The following is an 18714-nucleotide window of genomic DNA, read 5'->3' on the forward strand; positions in this document are numbered from 1 at the left end:
AGCCAACCTAGTCTGAGTAGAAACTGGAGCTTTGATCATGAATTTGCATGAAATGGTTCCTAGTCTCCAAAGCACCTCATGTGCAGCCACATGACTTACACTTGATTAATCAGGCGCACATTTGAAAGGAGAAAGCTACTGTTCAGAAGACATCATTTTCTGCTGAGGGATTTAGGGTAGAGAGTAGATTAGAGTCACCATGATTACAGAGGTCATGGGACTTTCCAGCTATGTGAGTTTCCAGATCAAATCTCTAAAGATTTTGTGAGTTCCCTACTTGCCATTGGTAAGTTTCTTTTCCATTCAACCTACCTCAGATGGAATTCATTATGGCAACCCAAGAGGAATTTATGAAAATGATTTTGCTGATCCCTTAGTAAGCGGTTGAACAACCCTGTTTTGTCTTGGTGACAACCCCTGCAGTACTTAGACTCTAACAGGCAGTTTCTAGGTAGGGAAGGGTAGACATGCTGAGATCTTCTGAAAATTGTAAAGGACCTCAAGATTTTTGATTTGGCATAACTCAGACAAATTCTCAGCAGCCCCTGATGCTCTCTTAGCCACTTGGGTACCCTGTAAGTTAATAAATCTGACTCCATGCTGGGTCACGAATCTTTTCCACCAGCAAAGTGGAGGTCATAGGGAATCCCCAATCAGGACTTACCAATGAAATGCATGCGGTTCAGAAGGAGCACAGTTTCATTCGTAGTCAGGCTCAGGAAGTCAGAGGGGCATAATTCCTCCAACAGAAAGCAAATGAGTTTGATCTGACTATATGAGTGAGAGTTTAGAATTAGAGCTCTTTAAATTAGATCCTTTGTTTGCTTGTACTAATGTTTGATGCGTTCTAAAATTTAGTGTCCTGTTTTGTTTGCCATCACCACCAAAAAAAAAAAAAAAAAAGAGAGAGAGAGAAGACAACAGAGAAGACAAGACAATAGAGTCAAGGGGAGAACTGCTTGTAACAGAAATTCTAGGTGTGCCATCTGTGACCCCATGTATGACCTCCAGGAAAGGCCAGGTTGGTGGGCAATACTGATGGGTAGGACTGCTTGTAAGTGAGCACTGATTTTGCCTCATCCTTCATCATCTACCAGATATCTGCCATATCTGCTTCTTAGCATTTACTACTTGACTGCTTATAGTCATGATGCAAGAAAACTACAAGACTCATAAAAACACATCAAGCCAAAGTGACTTCAGTGTTGATAAGACCACACACTGAATATGTCAGCTGTAGAGGAAGGATTTAAGATGACCCAGCCTGTTGATCCCAGGAGGTGCAGCCAAGCTGCTGGGGACTGAGGACATGGAATGGAAGAGAGATGCTCATCAAAATAAGGAGAAGCCAAAAAACAAGAGCCTGCAGAGCTCCCCAAACTATATCCTTGCCCTGTAGTTAGCCTTCTTTTAAGGCTGCTAGCACAAAGCAGGAATTGCTGCTTTACAAGCCTCTTGTAAGAGTTCTGATCATTTCCTATACTAATTCCAACCTGTTAACAGGAGCTGTGAAGTGGGTGAAGAACCTATTGTTGGAATCTATAAATACTGCTTCTAATACCATGATGTCATGCTTAAGATTCTTAAAGTTCAGTTATATCATTAAAGAGAAATTTTAATGAGTTTCGGTTTGGTTTTCACAGTTGCAGAATGTCTGTCACTATTGGATAGCTCTACTGTTTAAGATATTTCCTGCACATGCTCTCACTTAATAATCCTGCATGATAGTCTTTTTAATGTTCCCACTTTATAGATGAGGACTCAGACTCAGAGAGACAAGTTCACGCTTGTCTCTTACCCCAACTGCCAGTTCTTTCTTCTGTACTGCAAAATCCTACCTCATGCTATCTCTGGTAGAATTGACTGGCAGAATAAAACAGCCAGGAAATATGAACATGCAGAATATCCAAACTTCATCCTTGGCTTATAGTCTTAGGCTGCCATCAAAACAGCCAGCATGAGCACATATGGCTGCTTTGTAACATCCACATACCTCTCTACATGCTACCAGGCCAACTTCAGTTCTGTGTAAAGGTCAAGGCCAACATTGTCCCCACTGCAGTGAAGACAGGGGGAATTTTCAGTGGAACAATAACAAAACGTATTCAAAAGTGAAGCATCTGCTGCATCTGTGCTGTGAAGTCCTACTAACAAGCTGAATGCTGTCTTTGAGTGAGCTAGGAAAGCAACCCCTGCTCAATACATAACAACCCAGGGGTCAGCTCAGTCTCTTGCTCTGTGCACAAGGCCAACCCCTTGGGGACGGCAGGATTGCTGGAGAGTTGATCTCATCACGTGCTGATGCACTGAGGTGGACTGGATCTGCATGACTCAAGCATTTGGTTTCCATCCTCATAGGTCTCCAAGTCCTGAAGCATTTGCAGAAATGGGGCTTTCATCTGAAGTGTGCTGTTTTGAATGACGCTTTGAGGCAGGAGCAAGGTATTATCCTCCAAATCCAACTCAGACTTCTCTTGGAGACAACTGAGGGCAAACGGAGCAGTGCTGGACAGAAAACACAATGGCTTCAAGTCAGGATGTATCAGGTAGAACTCGCTGTGGCAAACCTAGCCTCAATCTGCCTAAGCAGGCTTGCTGTTGCTTTGCCATTCTGCAAACTTCCATTTAAAAACCAAAACCAAAAAAAAAAAAAAATCACATAGCATACAACTCTTTCTTCCCTTCCCCCCTTTTTTTCCCTCTTTCTTTCCTTCCCCTTCCTTAACCATGTTGCCTAAAATACAAGTCTTGTTAAAGATTAACTCCAAGGTCAGTTTTGGGGTCTGTTCTAACAGCTTTCTGAGAACCAAGAGGGTGATCCACTCTAATAATGAGTTGACATACTGTAGTACTTCTCTCAGCAGGTATTGTGGGGACAAATCCACAGGGAGGAGGGGCTTTTTGTTGGGGGTAGAGGCTGGAGATACAGTGGGGTGCAAGCCCTCAGAGCTGGGAGCTGTTGGCATGACAGATTTGGAAGACATCTGGCAGACTCCCTGGAAGGCCCTGAGCACACTCACCACTGGATACCAGCACTAGACACCTGGTACCTTTCTCCAGGTTGTGGCAGGTGATGATGTCAGCTTTCAGATGAAAGAGCAGTTTGGGGCTGTGGGTCACAGACATTGCTAAAGATTAATTAAGTCTCCATGGGATGGTGGCAGTTGAAGGAATGAACTCATTTTACCATGAGTCATTGGCATGTTTATGATCGCAAGTGCAAGTACCAACTATTACTTGCTTCAGCTTTTTATAAGAGGATACTATCTAGAATTTGTCCAGGAGGACTTATTTATGATTCATTACCAAAAAAGAATTGCTGTTTGTTTTCATCTAAACTCACCATTTTGAAAGAGTTTATAATGTGCAACTTTTTCAATCATATTCTCTCAATAAATCTTCAAGGTAATTCTGCAAAGTAAGTAGTATCTTCAGTTTTCCATAGCCCACACAATCTAGACATTAAAAGAAAAAAAGCAGTCGTATTAGTAGCAACCGAGCAGATGTTCTGATTCCAGTTGCATCTATCAATAACACCAGTGTTTCTCTGGCATTATTATTTGACTCAAAATCCACTTCCAAACCCAGCATCGCAGAAACAAACAAGATGGATGTGGTGAACTGACAGTCATGTTTCATAACTCCTCATTTTTGTGTGTCTTTCAGAATGACAGGATGGTTGGACATTTTAATAAAAAGTAGGGCTCTCTTGCAGCTAAGGATATGGATAGTTTGTTTAGAATGACATTGTATGAGATGGAAGATGGAAGGAAGGTAGAAGCTGCCTGTCTGTGGATCCAGCCCTATGGATTGGTGATAGCCCAACTCAGCATCTAGGGTCTAGTGGCCAGCTTCAGTAGTGTTCAGAAGAAACTGTATTTCTGTGATTGTTGGACAAGTGTTCTTGAACACTACCAGTCAGGTACTGGCATCTTGAGCTTTCCTTCATTAACAGAAGCAAGCTGCTCTCCAATATACTGCTTTGGAGTTGTTCTATGAGTCATTGCATTATTCAGCTCTTCTAAGGATTCTGTAAATGTCCAGTTCCTCATATGGAATCCCCTGTTTGCTGAAAATACCTAGAATATTTTCAGTTTCATGAACCTGAACACTGACTAATAAATGCTCCTCCCCTAGGTCACCAGATCTGAAACTCCTTGTGAGAATATTGGGTCTGCCTACAGTCATAGTCACCTTGCCATCCAAGAGATGGTGGTCATATTTACCAAGCTTTCTTCTGCTTCAGCTGCTTACCATGACACCTGCTGCTAAGACTTTTTGATGTTCATGAACACCTCATGTGTACGCTGCTACTAGAAGCTGAAAGCCATCAAAGCTCTATTACCAAAGACATTTGAGGCTGACACTCCTCACAACAAGCATCCATCCTCTACTGCCTTCAAAATTATAACATCATAGTATTCCTTGGCAAAAACAGAAAAAAAAACTCTACTCAGTGACATCTGTGATGAAGTGATTGTGTCCATGGGGAAGTCACTCACAGGAAGCTGAGAGCCAATATCCACAGTCATCTTCTTCCTCACTTTGCACCCTACAAAATATCACCTGGGGAAAAAATTATATCCAAGAAACTTTATAGGGTATAAAAGGAAAGGAAAAATTATTTAAAACCTTTGAAGGGGAAAACGCTGCTTTTAATAAAAGGGCATTTGTTTATTTGCTCAGTTTCAGAATGTGTTCTTAACGCTGAGCCTCTGAGGAGAGGAAAGTTGCTTGTCTGAGGTTGTTGGGAAAAGATGGGCAGTTTTGACACAGAAAAGCCAAGAAACACCAGAATTAGTTGCTGGCCTGTTGTCTTCTCTCAGAAACAGAGATAATGGTTATAATGACAGAATGTTCCCCTGAAAGTCCTAGCTGTGAGGCGAAGGGTTTCCTTAATTTTTACATTTACCTGTCTGGAGATTTCATAAGGCCTTATTAGGAGTGAGTGTCTCAATCCCAAACTTTTCAATGTTTTTCTGTAACCATCAATTCAAGTCTGATATATCCGTTTAGTCCTTTAGTTAGTTAAGGATATGAAAATACTTTTCATCTATAACTTGAATCCTTCTGTTGACTGTCTCTCCTGCTGCTGGTTTATCTCTGATGACCTCACCCCTACGTAGGCATGATGGGAAGATGTTGGAATGATCTTACCTGGTTTCAGCCTCAGCCCAGGTGGGAAGAGGATTCTTGACTCTGACAACACATAGGAAACAATGCTCCAGACCAGCTGTGGGGCAGTGCTTATAGGCCAGGCTACAGGGTGGGTAGCTTAGTTCTTACCCCTAACCCTCCTAAGCACACATCAACATGGAAATACTGTGTGCTGCTCCACTTGTATGGCATGGCTTTGCGTGTGGCTCACTGGGGGCATCTGGTTCAAATCTGCCCTTGCACTTGTGGGCTTTTTTCTACATCTGTTCTTTAGAGAAAAGTCTCTGTTTGTTGTCGGCAGAGTTTTCCTTTTCTTGGTCTTGTACTTGGCCATGTGCATATAAATATTTTATGTTGAAAAAATTTGCATGTGTTGGGGAAGAAGAGAAGATACAGCATGACAACAGTCCAACATCTGGAATCTAATGTGTACTTGGGGACTTCCAAGGAGAGAGCGAAAGACTCAGGTACAATAACAGATCTACTTTTACCCTTCATGCCTTTAAAAACTCCTGCAGGGATAGCAATGAGGACTGGAAATTATGTGAGAGTAAAGAGGGATGAGGAAGAGCAGAGTCAGCTGCAAAGATCCTGGGAAGAAGGAGTGAATGGGAGGCACCTGGAATTATAGGTGACAACACAGAGCTTCCCCATCTTTTATATTTAAAAATGGTTTTGGTTTATGGATCCTACAGGAAGGAAGCTTGGCAAGTGCTGATTCATAAACATTTTTCTCATGGTCAATTCAAGTCATAAAATACATAGATGAAGCATAAGTTCCACAGAACAAAACCATATCATTAACTTTGTGGTTAGTAACATGTGGTTAACATCTATAATTTCATCATTTCTGCCTTTATAATGAAAAACCAAATGTAAACAAAGTCATTGAGAGGTTTTGATGGGAGAAGCACAGAGGGTTGTCTTCTGATCTTCCAGTATTGCGTTAGAACCACAGATAAAACCTGAATCTAACAATGAAGTTAATAACCTTCGCTCATTGTTGCTGAATAAGACAATTTTTCCTAACCCAAATGTAAGTGTTTGGAGCTAATAATTCAAACCAAAGTGAAACCCTGAGCAGATAAGCCTGGCTTAATGCCCAGACATCAAGTAGACTCGAGTTCTCAAATGCTATTAGAAAACCAACTCTAAAAAAAAATTTCTCATAAAGATGCCAATTCCAGATACTTGACTTTGTCTTTGTCAGTTTCAGCAGATAAATCCAAGCAGATGGATATTTGTTCTATTAGGTCTAATAGTACCCCCAAAATACAGGGCCACTTAGAACCTCAGGAGGTCACTTTGTTTGGCAATAAGGTCTTTGCAAATGCAGTTAGTTCAGATGCTGTCATACTGGATTAAAGTGGGCCTTAAATCCAATGCTCTGTGCCCCCTATAAGGAGAAAGCAATCAGGAGACAGACAAGAAAGAAGGAAGAAGGTCATATAACAATAGAAGCAACAGAAGCCATGATTGCCACGGAAGATCAAGGATCACTGAATATTTTTAAAAAGTTAAGAAGAGGGTTGGGCATTGGAGTAAAGCATGTTAAGCCATTGCTTGAGATGCTGTTATCTCATATTAGAGTGCCAACTAGAGTTTTGGCACCTCTGTTTTCAATCCAGCTTGCTGCTAATGAATCCTGCGAGGAAAAGATAATTGTACAAATGCTTGGGTTCCTGTCATCCTCAGGGGAGACCTAGGTGCAATTTTCATATGCTAGCTTTGGCCTGGCTCTGCCCTAGTCATTACATGGATTTAAGGGACTTAACCATCAGATATAAGATTGTAGATCTGGCTCTCTCTCTGTCTCTCTCTCTTCCTTGCTCTCTCCTTCTCATGCCTTTCAAGTACATGAAATAAGCAATAAACATCTAAAAGAAAAAAAAAAGAAGAGGAGGAGAAGGAGAAGGAAAAGAGGAAGCAACCTCAGTCGAGAAGAGACAGAAAAGATTCTTCCCTCTTGGCGCAGCTGGCCACCCTAGCTCCTCCGCATTCCACCCTTCCCCCACCTCCCTGAGCCTCTGGAAGGAGAAGGGTTGTTCTGACAACTTCATTTAGGACTTTCAGCCTGTTGAACCATGAGAGATTAATTTCCAGTGCTCTAAGTTCCCAGTTTATTGTATTGTGTCATAGCATCCTTAGGAAATTCACACTTCTAGAAGAGAAAGGCAGCTGGAGCCCAAGTAACAACATAAAATCTGCCATTAACTTGAACCAGTGACGCACAGAATCACCTAGACAAAGGGACATTGTCAGGCTCCCTGGACCAATGACCCAAGGTGAGCTTTACTGTATTCACCTCATCACTAACTTTTGGGGTCCTAGGCAGTACAAGAGAACTTGATCATTGCTAGTGAGCCCTGCCCACCCCTACCTGTCTTAAAAACACTGAATTCATACACTCCTCTGTTTATTATTTTGGGAATTTTTTGAGATTTGCTTATCTGAAAGGCAGAATGAGAGAGAGAGAGAAAGAGAAAGGGAGAATAAATCTTTCATTCACTGATTCACTCCTCAAGTAGCCACCAGGGCTAACAGAGGAGAATAGAACTCCATCCAGGACTCCACGTGGGTGGCAAGGGTCCAAGCTTTCCATTGCTTTCCCAGGCATATTTGCTGAAAGGTGGATTGGAAGTGGAGCAGCTGGGAATCAAATTGGCACTAATATAGGATGCCAATGAGAAGGTAGCTTATCTCGTTGCACCATATAATTTCAACCTCAATCATGCTCTAATTTAAAGAAAGTTAGAGTTGGGCAAGGGGCAACAATTTATAGCCGTTTTTCTGGTCATATTGCTCCAAATGCCATTCAAATAAGCATTGCATGATTACATTTGACTATTAAATTGACTGTTTAATTTAGAAAGTCCACAACTTCCCCTGAGTTGGTTGCTTAATACCTGTGTTTATGCCTACATCTCATTTTCTCATCTGTTTGTCCAATGTACTGCATGAGGAAGAGAGACCCAATGGAAAGTGTAAGAGTTGTAAAAATGTCAAGTTAATTTTTTTCCAGAAAAGATGCTTTTGTTTATATTAAGGAGATTTTTTTTTCAAATATTTGTTTATTTTTATTGGGAAGACAGATTCACAGGGAGAAGGAGATAGACAGTGAAAAATTCTTTATCTGCTGGTTCACTCCCCAGATGGCCGTGACAGCCAGAGTTGAGTCAATCCAAAGTCAGGAGCCAGGAATTTTCTCTGGTCCCCCTTGCAACTACACAGTCCCAAGGCTTTAGGTCATCTTCTACTGCTTTCCCAGGCTACAAACAGGAAGTCAGACGGAAACTGGAACAGCCAGGACACAAAAAAATGTCCATATGGGATCCTGGTGTATGCAAGGTGATGATTTTAGCCACTATGCCATCATGCTGGGCCAATATTAAGAGGTAATTTTTATGATCAAATAGCTGTCCATAAAACTCCTATTGGGAAGAGAACTGTAATCATGGGCAAAGGCTTCCAAGATCCCTTTGATCCTGCCTGTGGATTGATTCCAAGGCTACTGGTGGGAGATCTATTATTCCTTATGATACAATAAAGCTCTTGGACCCCTTGGGTTGTTTAGGAGGAAGAGGAGTGGAGGGTATTGGAGAAACAGACAGCATGAATGGAAGGAGATGGCATGAACCTGAACGCCCTCAGATATGACCTTCCCTTCCTCTGAAGATGCATCAGAAAATCCAGGAGATTTTAGGAATCCTTGCAGTAAAGGGTTTTTTCACTACTGCTGCTGTCAATATTAGTTATACGCCCACATAGTGTAATACCTGATCTTAACCCAAAGATAAATAAGTAATTGTTCATACATTTTTCAGACAAAAGTTGAGTAGATTGGTCTCTGCAGCAAATACTAGAGAGGCATAAGTGAAGGAAAAGAGGCTCAGGAAAGTAACTCCATCAGATTCCAGTGGGGTAGCAGGCTGTTAGGATGTTGCAAAAGTTGTGTTTTCTTGTGTGAACTATATTCTTGGTTTGGGAGAATCTTGGAGGGAGGGTAAGCAGGTCAGGGTTCAGATGGGGGTGTTGGGAGTGAAGCCGCCAGAGAACAAACTGTCAGGATATGATCTCACTCAGGACAAACCACATTGCACAGACCTGAGTCCTAGATCCCGCCTAGGACATACCCCTCACTCCCAGGAATAGCAGAGGTGGGGGAGTCACGGAAACTGCTGTTCCTGGGCCGTCACCTTCCCTTCAGAGCCCCCTGACCAAAGACAAACAGCAGCAATGCTGTATGCAGGCTTTTGCAGGAGTGGGAGGGCACAAGGACCGTTTTCATTCTGTATCACCAAGTAGTGAGATATAGCTTCCGCTTTGCAAAGACACACTAGGCCCCAGCTTGCTTCTGTGCGTGCCCGTAGAAAACAGTTTGTTCAGCAGCTGCTCTGCGTTAAGTAGCAGATCTAGATTCTCTTTCCAACTTCCTAAAACACTCAGGCAAGTCCCATCAAACTCTGGGGGCTCTAGCTTCTCCCTCTGTATAAAACAGAGCTAATCTAACCGGTCAGGACTCCCCCACACCCGTTATCATGCTAACTAAATAGGAGGAAACCCAGGAAAGAACCGGATGATCTTGAAGTGTCTACGTATGTGGATGAATACAGGAAAACACCCATTAGACTGATTGCATGAGTGATTAATCTGGTTGCAGATACTCTTTAGGACTCTTAACAAACGGAACATGAAAGAGAGCAGAGGGCACTGCAAGCTTGGTCCCTATGGTCTGAGTAAAGTTGAATGAGCAAATGCCTATACAAGGAGAAATGTTTGTATGCTCTTCACCATGGAAACCATAGCAGCAACTCATCAAAGGCTGCCCAACTCATAAAGTGCTTTTCAATGGATTGGTTTGTTCTGTCAAGTTGAAGTCAGAGTCAACATAAACATAGTGCCCTGTGAGTATGTTAAAAGGAAAAGTCCAGAATACAACAAAGATAAAGAACTGAAATCTTAACCAAAGAGGTGTAAACACTGGCTGACTTACTGAATTGTCTAAGGATGAAAATGAACTAATGCATCTAATGCTAGAATGAGAGAGGAAAGGAGAAAAGAAGTGAAAAAGGGAGGGAGGAAGGGAGGAAAGGAGGGAATAAGAAAGGGAATGAGAGAGAGAGACTGGGGGGGTGGGAACTGGGAAAGATGCTGATATTTTTACAGCAATCCTGAAACTTAGAATTACGGTAATTTTCCATAGTCAAAGAGCTTAGCGTTCTAAAAGAATCTGTCAACCTGCAGATGAGAAAACCAAGGCCTGTAGTTTGATTTATTTTCACATGGTAATAGAATGAATCAGAAGTATAGCTGATGTTGGAACCCAGCTATTCAAAATCAGAGGCAAAAGGTGTTGGCCTGAGATGCCTTAGTTAAATTAAATTGCAAGAATTTAATGTCAGCTCAGATCAGAGTATTTTTTAAGATCTGAATAAGGCAGAGACGAGTTTGTAGATTAAAAGGAAGGAACTAACTAAAGAGCCTCAGTGAAGAGAGAGATGATCTAAATCTTCCAAACCCCAGTGGGGAGAGTTAGAAAAGAAAGAAGAAAGAATTAGACATAAATGAAACAACCAAGCAAAAAACAGGACAGAGGAAAGTCTTAGGAATTTGCATCATTAAACATTTTCTGATGGGGTTGGGGAGAAGGGTTCTACATCACTAGGGTAGATTAAAATCTCTTGATGGATAATAATGGGAAAATAACCAGACAAAAAAGAAACACCCTCAGAGGCTGTAACACCAGGGGGACCTGCAAGCAGCAACAATGAGAGAAGACACATGACCAGCAAGAGCTGGGGCGGAAGAATGCAAAACGGACATCAAAGGGACTGCCTGCCCACAGCACCTGCAACAGCAGAAAAGAGAAAGTCGTTTCCCAGCTCTGCGGAGGCAATTTCTGACAAGGTGCATGCTAATAAGGCCCAAATGCAGGCTGAGCCTTGCATCCATTATTCATGACTTGCTTTCACAAGTGCCCTCCTGCAGAAAAGAGGAGAGAGATAAATGCCACCATATTGAACCTCTTCCTGAATCTACACCCCGGTGACCCTCTAAGGATTTCCTGGGTTCCCATCTGAGGGAAGAAATGAAAGGAGCTTCCTTGAGAGAAGTGTTTGAAAAATGGGAAATGAAGCAAGGCTTGAACAGAGAGGGGTGACAGTCAAGTATGATGGCAACGGAGTGAGCCAAGGACAGCAAAGGAGAGAGGAAAATGAATTTGTCTCTTTATTGACTTGCAGCTCATCACTTTGTTCTGGCATGATCGTAATAATACAAAGAGAAAACTCTTTCTGCAAATAAAGAGAATCATGATGTAGTACCCGGGTTTTCTTTTTGCTTTGGAAAAAAAAAAAAGAGACTCCAAGATCTGAGTACTCTTTAATTTCCAGTGAGTATAGGAAATGCTCACCAATGCATCTCAGAAACATTTCAGGAATTCAAGATTCACAGGGCAACACTTGCCCATCTCTTTTGTTGTGATTATGATCAGAGGCACCAATCCAACACTAGTTAGCCTTCTGTTTTCTCCAGACCCGAAGATCCATGTCTTTTGACTCTTCTTGGGGATGGAGCTTACTCTCCTCTCCCTGATGGTCAGTTTTCTCCTTGAAGAGTTCCGGTGATTAGTTCAGTCCATACTGACTTTGCAAGGTGCAGGCACTGCTTCTTCACAGCTGGAGTCCCTTCCTAGGGAAACACACCAGTACTCGGCTGTGTTTCCACTAATGGTTGGTCTCTTAGACAACAGACACAGCCTCCTTCATGTGGGCATTGGCCTGGCCACCAGACTCTGAGTCTGGTTCTTGATCTCCAAATGAAGGAGTCCGATATTAGAATCCTCCATCCCTTCCATGCACATTGGCCTCTCCTGCTTCCTTCACTTCGACTTAACACACATTTCTGAGGGATTACCTTGAGAAAGCTACATTCATAGATGTCTGTTCCCTCACCAACTCTTGCTTACAATGGCTCTCACACACTAACAGTACATTACTATTATTATCATCATTATTATTTATTATCATACATAAATCTTTGGTGTGGATACATGTATACATGTTTTCCTTATCATGAGAAGAAAGGAAAATCACAGGAGCTGTTTGCCAACATTGTTTGAATTGATCCCTGGCAATCCCTGAAGGCCCACCTTGACACTGTTGGGCTAAGAGTCCTGTGTGGGACTTCCTAAAACTGCATGTTCCTGCAAGTCACCTTGATTCTGGGGCTAGCAATCCAATGTCCCTGGTGGATACTGAGGTTCCTTAGTTTCAAGAATCACTAGGTGGTACATTTTGAGCAACACAATTTGGCCCATGCTGCATTGGCCTACGTGAAGCTGCCCTGAGTGATTAATCTATTATTCATTAAGAGTTTAATGAGGGTTTGGCTTTCTTTGTGCCAGGCACTGTTGGAGATGTTGGAGACCAGACCATGACAGAAACAGAGGAAACTCCTGGGTTTCAAAAGTTCTGTATTCCTCATGCGTTTTGCCCTTCAAGGCTTGCCAATGACATCACCACAGCGCGTTTGTGAAGTGGAAGAGAATTGGGAGACATTTAAATCAAACAATGACTCATGGGAAGAACAACTAATAAAGTCCTCTGTAAGTACACTACCTTAATGCTTTGGGTAGAAAGGAGGACACAGCCTGCTCACAGGGTGGCTAGCACTGCAGGATGAACAAGAGCGAAGTGTCAGTCCAAGTCCAACAGCTCTCCCAAAGCAGTCTGGTGATTTCTGACAGTACGTGTGCTGAAGAGCAGAGACCAGGTTAAATCACACACAAGTGCATGCCATCGCAGTCCCCATGCTTTTAGGGTGGAAAAATATGCAGCATTATAGCTAGGAATACACAGAATCCCCAAAGCACTGCTTGACCTGGTTGCAGTGTGTATTCTGGCCAAAAGAAAAATGGTGTGCAGTGAGGGAAAACCCTATTAGAAACCGAGAGTCTGACTCCTGGGATCATTAAAACAATAGACTCGAAATTCTACCCAATATGGCTACACATGAGTACATTCTCTTTCAGGACACATTTCACTCTGGGATCCCTATTTGAACATTGCTAAGCCTTCTGTTGTGGCCCAAGACAGACCCCAGGGCATTGCACAGTTCCTCCAGAGAGAAGTTCTTGGCAAGGGCAGCACCTAGAAGAGAGTCTCAGATAAATCTGGAGCAAGCATGATTCTTGAGGAATCTCTAGGCACAGCCATTTTGTTTGCCTCTCCGATTTCAAGCTGTCTTCCTTCCCCATCAGCTTTGTCTTGGTTACTTTAGCCTGGGCTCTGGGAAAGCTATGCTATGACCATACAGGATGATCCGAGAGTAGGGAATTACATGCGTGTGCCAGGCCCCAGATGGATGGAACTCAGGGTTTCTTGTGGTTTACCCACATCTGCATATCTACACATAGTCCCTCTAGGCTGACTGCCTCAGGCTGAGACACTGGGGGGCAGGCACTGGGACTAGTTGTTAAAATGCCCATGTCACACATAAAATTGGTTAGGTTGATGCTTGGCTTTGCTCCTCATTCAAGATTCCTGGTAACACAGACCCTAGGAGGTAACAGTGGTGGCTCAAGTTATCGGGTTCATGCCACCTACATGGGTGACCTGAGTTGAGTTCCTGGTTGGTTTTTTTTAGAGAGTAAACCAAGGATAGGTACTCTCTCCAGCTCTCTCTCTCTCTTCCTCTCTCCCTTAATAAATAAAACAATTTTGAAAAGCATTTTTTCAGAGTTTGTTTTGGTATAAAAAATACAAACTAATGTACAAAATATATACATAATATACAAATATTCATAATATACAAAATGTATTATGTGTTATTTACATAATATACAAAATATATATTATGAAAAAGAGGCTTGGATTTGAAACGTGATTTGCACTGAAATATATGTATCTTCTAATTACTTTTCTCCCCCCAAATCTTACAAAATCTTACATCCAGAACACAGGGAGTTATTTTCATTATTTTTATGCTGTGTTCCCAGCACATTTTTTAGGTCTTCTGCTTTGAATTTTTAGATGCTGAGCTGTCATTCTAAACACAATTGTCTTTTCCCCTACCGTTTGAATGTGCAGCCAGGACAGGGCTATGAAGTGTTGTTCTCATTATACCAAGTCAAGCACAATTAAAGTGGGAGGGTGAAAGAGAGATAGAGAGAAGCTGAATCTATCCCTGTCTGCATTCATTTTTTGAGATGTTTGATCTGTAAGGAACCAGATTATCACACTGCCTGGTGTGCTTCTGCCTGGCCCTGCTCATGTGCTGACAGCCTTTAAGGGACTGTGGCCTGTGGCCTTCGCTCATATGCCTTGGCAGACAAAACCACAACCCTTTGTCTCAGGCCAAAAGAATCACCAGGATTGTTGGGGAGGTCCCAGAGAATAGTCCTGTTGTTGGTTGGTCTTGTTACTTTGCTGCAGCTCAGCCACACATCTCCCATCATAAGACTCTTAGAGAAGAATCTTGGCTTCCTTTGCCAGTGAGTGGGAATTTGTGCCCATGGTGGCTGTAGTTGTTCCATGCCACAGAGGCAGCTCCAGGAACTCTAAGTCAGGAGAAAACTCTACTAGTCCATTGATATCTCACATCCAAGCCTCTGGAGCAGCAGCATCACCGTGCTGCTGATGGGGCACAGATGCAATTCCAATCACAACCCTATTCAAGTAGACTACACTCAGCAAGCACATCCTATGCAAGAGACAGTGGTACTGAGCTACAGAGAAAACTGAAGTAAACGATGAAGGCTTCCACTGCAGGGAACCTAGTGCATGCCTGACACCTTTTAGATAACTTCTCATTTCATATCACAATCCTTATAGCGTCTGCCACTGTAGTTATCACAATCCACATATTATAGATCATGCAACTAGGTCAGCAGAATGAAAGGACTTGCCCACATTCACTCCTGGAGAAAGTAACAGTGCCCCAATCCCAAACCAGTCTGTGCTGATCTCAGCCCTGTAGGAGGATGCTTCAAACAGCGCATGAAAGGTAGAATTCGGCAATGAGCTAATGTTGATGTCCCAAATTTTGAAATCCACTCAAACAAGATTTGTTTTTTTTAAAAGTAATGAAAATGCATATTATTAAATTAATAGATTTCCAAAACAGCTTGCACTCAAACTTATCTTTTAACTCAATTTTTCCATAAATTTTGCATTTTCCTATTACCTCTGTTTTTCTGCTTCCAGTCTGGAGCACAACAGAGACATGTACCTTAAAAGAAAAACTGGTATGTAAATTCAGAGAGATCAACTCAATAATATCAGTGCATGCAACAAATCTCTAGAATATAGAAAGGAAGAGAAAAGGCACAAATCCAGATTCAGAAGAGGAGGGCAGTTAACTGGACTGGGTGTAACGGGCAGAATTGTCCAAAGGTCAGTCTGGCTTGAGCTCTGTACCACTAATCATTAGCATGCCGATGACTTTAAGTCACTGGTTTGCAAGTCCCTCCAACTCTAACAGCTTATGAATCTTTCCCAAATGCATGTTTTACTACAACACTCAACTTCTGTTTATCCTTGTGCAAGATAAGATGATATTTAGCCCTCCATAAATCAGTGACCTGAAGATCTGAACAGTTAAGGACTGCAAAGAAGAACTCATAGAGGAAACTAAGAACACTGGTTCATGAGGTGAGAAGAAAGTGAAAATACACAGGAAAGCCGAATCTCAGGATACAGTCACCAAGAAAATGAGGACAGGAACAGTCTAACATTTGTTCCATGCCATTTCTCTAGTTTTCCTTAAGCTTTAGAATTATACATGGGATATAGCAGCAACCACTGCCCATTTCTCTTCTGTGCTATAAAAATCATCTTCCCATAATTAAAAATACAAATCAAGCTGACACTCTCCCATTGTGTAACAGTCTTGTTTACACACCTTGCAGATATTTGGTCAGGATTGAGGAGATGCTTTCAAACTCTTAAATGGTTCAGAGTAAATGATTGTAATATATTGCCTTTCAGCAGTCCCACCTTCCAAGGTGCCTGAATGCTTGGTGGAGGATAGTTGTATAAATCTAGGTTTCACATTTTCTATCACAGTGAAGCTCAGAGTATGGAACTCTAATTCCATTTTACAGATCAAGTACTGAGGTGCATAAATGAGACGATTTATCCAGCTGGCTTGCAAACTTCCTGGACCTTAATCTTCTTATGGTAACTCTTAAGTGTTTCAGTGGAAGTATGATTTTTAAAACAATATATGCACTGCAAGATTTTTCTGTTATTGTCCAGTAGAATGTAGAAAGATTAAATCAGAACACAGAGTGTGTGTTAAACTGTGAATAAGTAAAACGAAAAGAAGGAAGGAAGAAAGGCAAAGCTCCTCCAAACTAATAAAACTTTCTGAGCCATTCTCCTTGGGATGACATTTTGGTGTTTCCTTAAATTGCTGAGAATGGACTGTGAGCTGATGAAAAAGAGAACAGTTTGCACTTGGTGCAAGAGATTCATGGAGCTTCAAATCCAATTTTAACTTGGAAAATGTTTATGGAATTGTTGTATTCAGCATCTCCATGGTGTGAGAATGATGGAGCCAGAGAATGTCCTCAGTGCCACAGGGCATGAGGCGCATCTTTCAAGTCCCTGCTCTCTGGCATGCTGGGGGTCTAATGCGGGCCACACAAGGGTGGGAAAAGCACACAAGCAGGGTATGTGAATGAAGCATCTCCTGCTGGGAAAACAAGAGCTTGCCATCAAATCAACATGCAAACAGACAGGCTGACTCTCACCCCACTCAGGCTTGGTCTGGGCCAGGCCAGAATCTGAGTCTGTCTATTAAAGGTCAAAGCCAGCCTTCACACCCATGCAATTGGCCTCTCTCCACTGAGCTAATTGAAAATGTGCAGTGCAAGGCCTGACATCATGATGCGTGCCAAGGTTGATTTCTACACCACTTTGCAGTAGAAACTCTGGCACTTGCTTTCCCCCTACTCCCAGCATGCATTGTCAAATTCAGCACCTAGCTACTGCTTCCAGGAAACATTCCTATATTGTAGATTCGGTTGTTTTCCACTCACCTCTGTGTGCACTGACAAGCACTGTGAATGCCTAACTGTACAACCATCTGAGGAAGTACACAATATTTACACCCATTTACAGATGAGCACCCATTTTACAGATGAAGCAACTGAGAAGCAATGGTCAAAAAAAGTGTCCCTGGTAACTTAGTTACTGGGTATTTCAACTGAAATTGAAACCATCTCTGTGAGATTCCAAATCTGTACATGTAGCCACTAGGTTATTTTGCTTCCCTGTGGGAAAGAGAAGGAGGCTCAGAGAAGTGCTGCTTATTGGGCAAGTGAACTGGGAACACAGGAAATGGACTCAGCCACCTTACCTCACACTGTTGCCTTTAGTCACAGTTTTCAGAACACTCCTACATGGCTACTTTCCTCAGACTTTACATTCCCAGAGGGTTTCTTTCAAATTCTTGTTATGTGCTATTCTCTTTCCCTATTACCTTTTTCATTGTCCATTGCCCCCTGACATACTACAAATTCATATGTTGATTATATATCTTGGTTTTCTCAAATATAAGCTCTTGGAGGTGCAAAACTTAGTCTATACATTTTTAGTTTCATTGCTCTGTCCCATTCTCTAAAAGAGTATCTGGCACAACAAGACATTCAAGCAGTATTTGTTGAGGAATAATGAAAAAATAAGGAATAATCTAGATAGGCCTGCCAGTATTCAACATGTTGCCTAGCTTATAGCAGAGCCTAAAATCAAGTATTTATATATTTGAAAAATTAGTACGACTTAAAACATTAGTTCTATTTCCTAAGCTAGTATCAAGTTGGTATGAAGTCAGATATGAAACTATATCATCTACCAATGAAAACAGCAAAGATGTTGCAGGTCATTGGCAATCACCACCCACCTCTCATGGCCAGTGACAGCTGTGGGCTCCTCTGGGAGTTCATTAGAGTTGAGAAGAAGGTATGTCAGAGAATGTCAGGGAGTTCACAGCATCCCAGGAATGTTGCTCCCTCTATTATGGGTAATCTGAAGATCAGCAATATGGACTCAAAGCTCATTCCCAATTCATTCCCAGTCTCAAAATGATTCAGCCAGGAAGCATTTCCAAGAAAATCACACTTAGAACTCTGTCCTTTCCATGAAGTTTAGTTCTCAACTGAGTTAAGTCACAAATGGATAGGCATAATAACATATAACTTCAGCCTACAAGAACAAAATAAGAGAATGATTTGCTATTGACTTAATATGCCATCCCTCCTGTTTTCCACCAATCCTTATGTCTTTATCTCAGTGTTCAATGTGTCTGGTGTTCTGACAACTTGTCTCGTTAGGTAGGATGGTAGACATGAGCCCATACACACGAGAGGCCAAGAGACACAGACAAGTTCTTGTGGGGAGGAGCATGGCATCTTTGAAGCATGTCTTGGAAACAGCCCAGCATTTGCCTGTCAAAGTCCTGAGCTTCCAGCCTCCCTTGCCCCATCCCTGGAGTCATCCCAACAGAATCTTTGTGGCCCTGCACCAAGGTGGCTCTTCTGGGACTATTCAGAAT

The sequence above is a fragment of the Ochotona princeps genome, chromosome 10 (genome assembly GCF_030435755.1).
Source record: "Ochotona princeps isolate mOchPri1 chromosome 10, mOchPri1.hap1, whole genome shotgun sequence".
NCBI lineage: Eukaryota > Metazoa > Chordata > Mammalia > Lagomorpha > Ochotonidae > Ochotona > Ochotona princeps.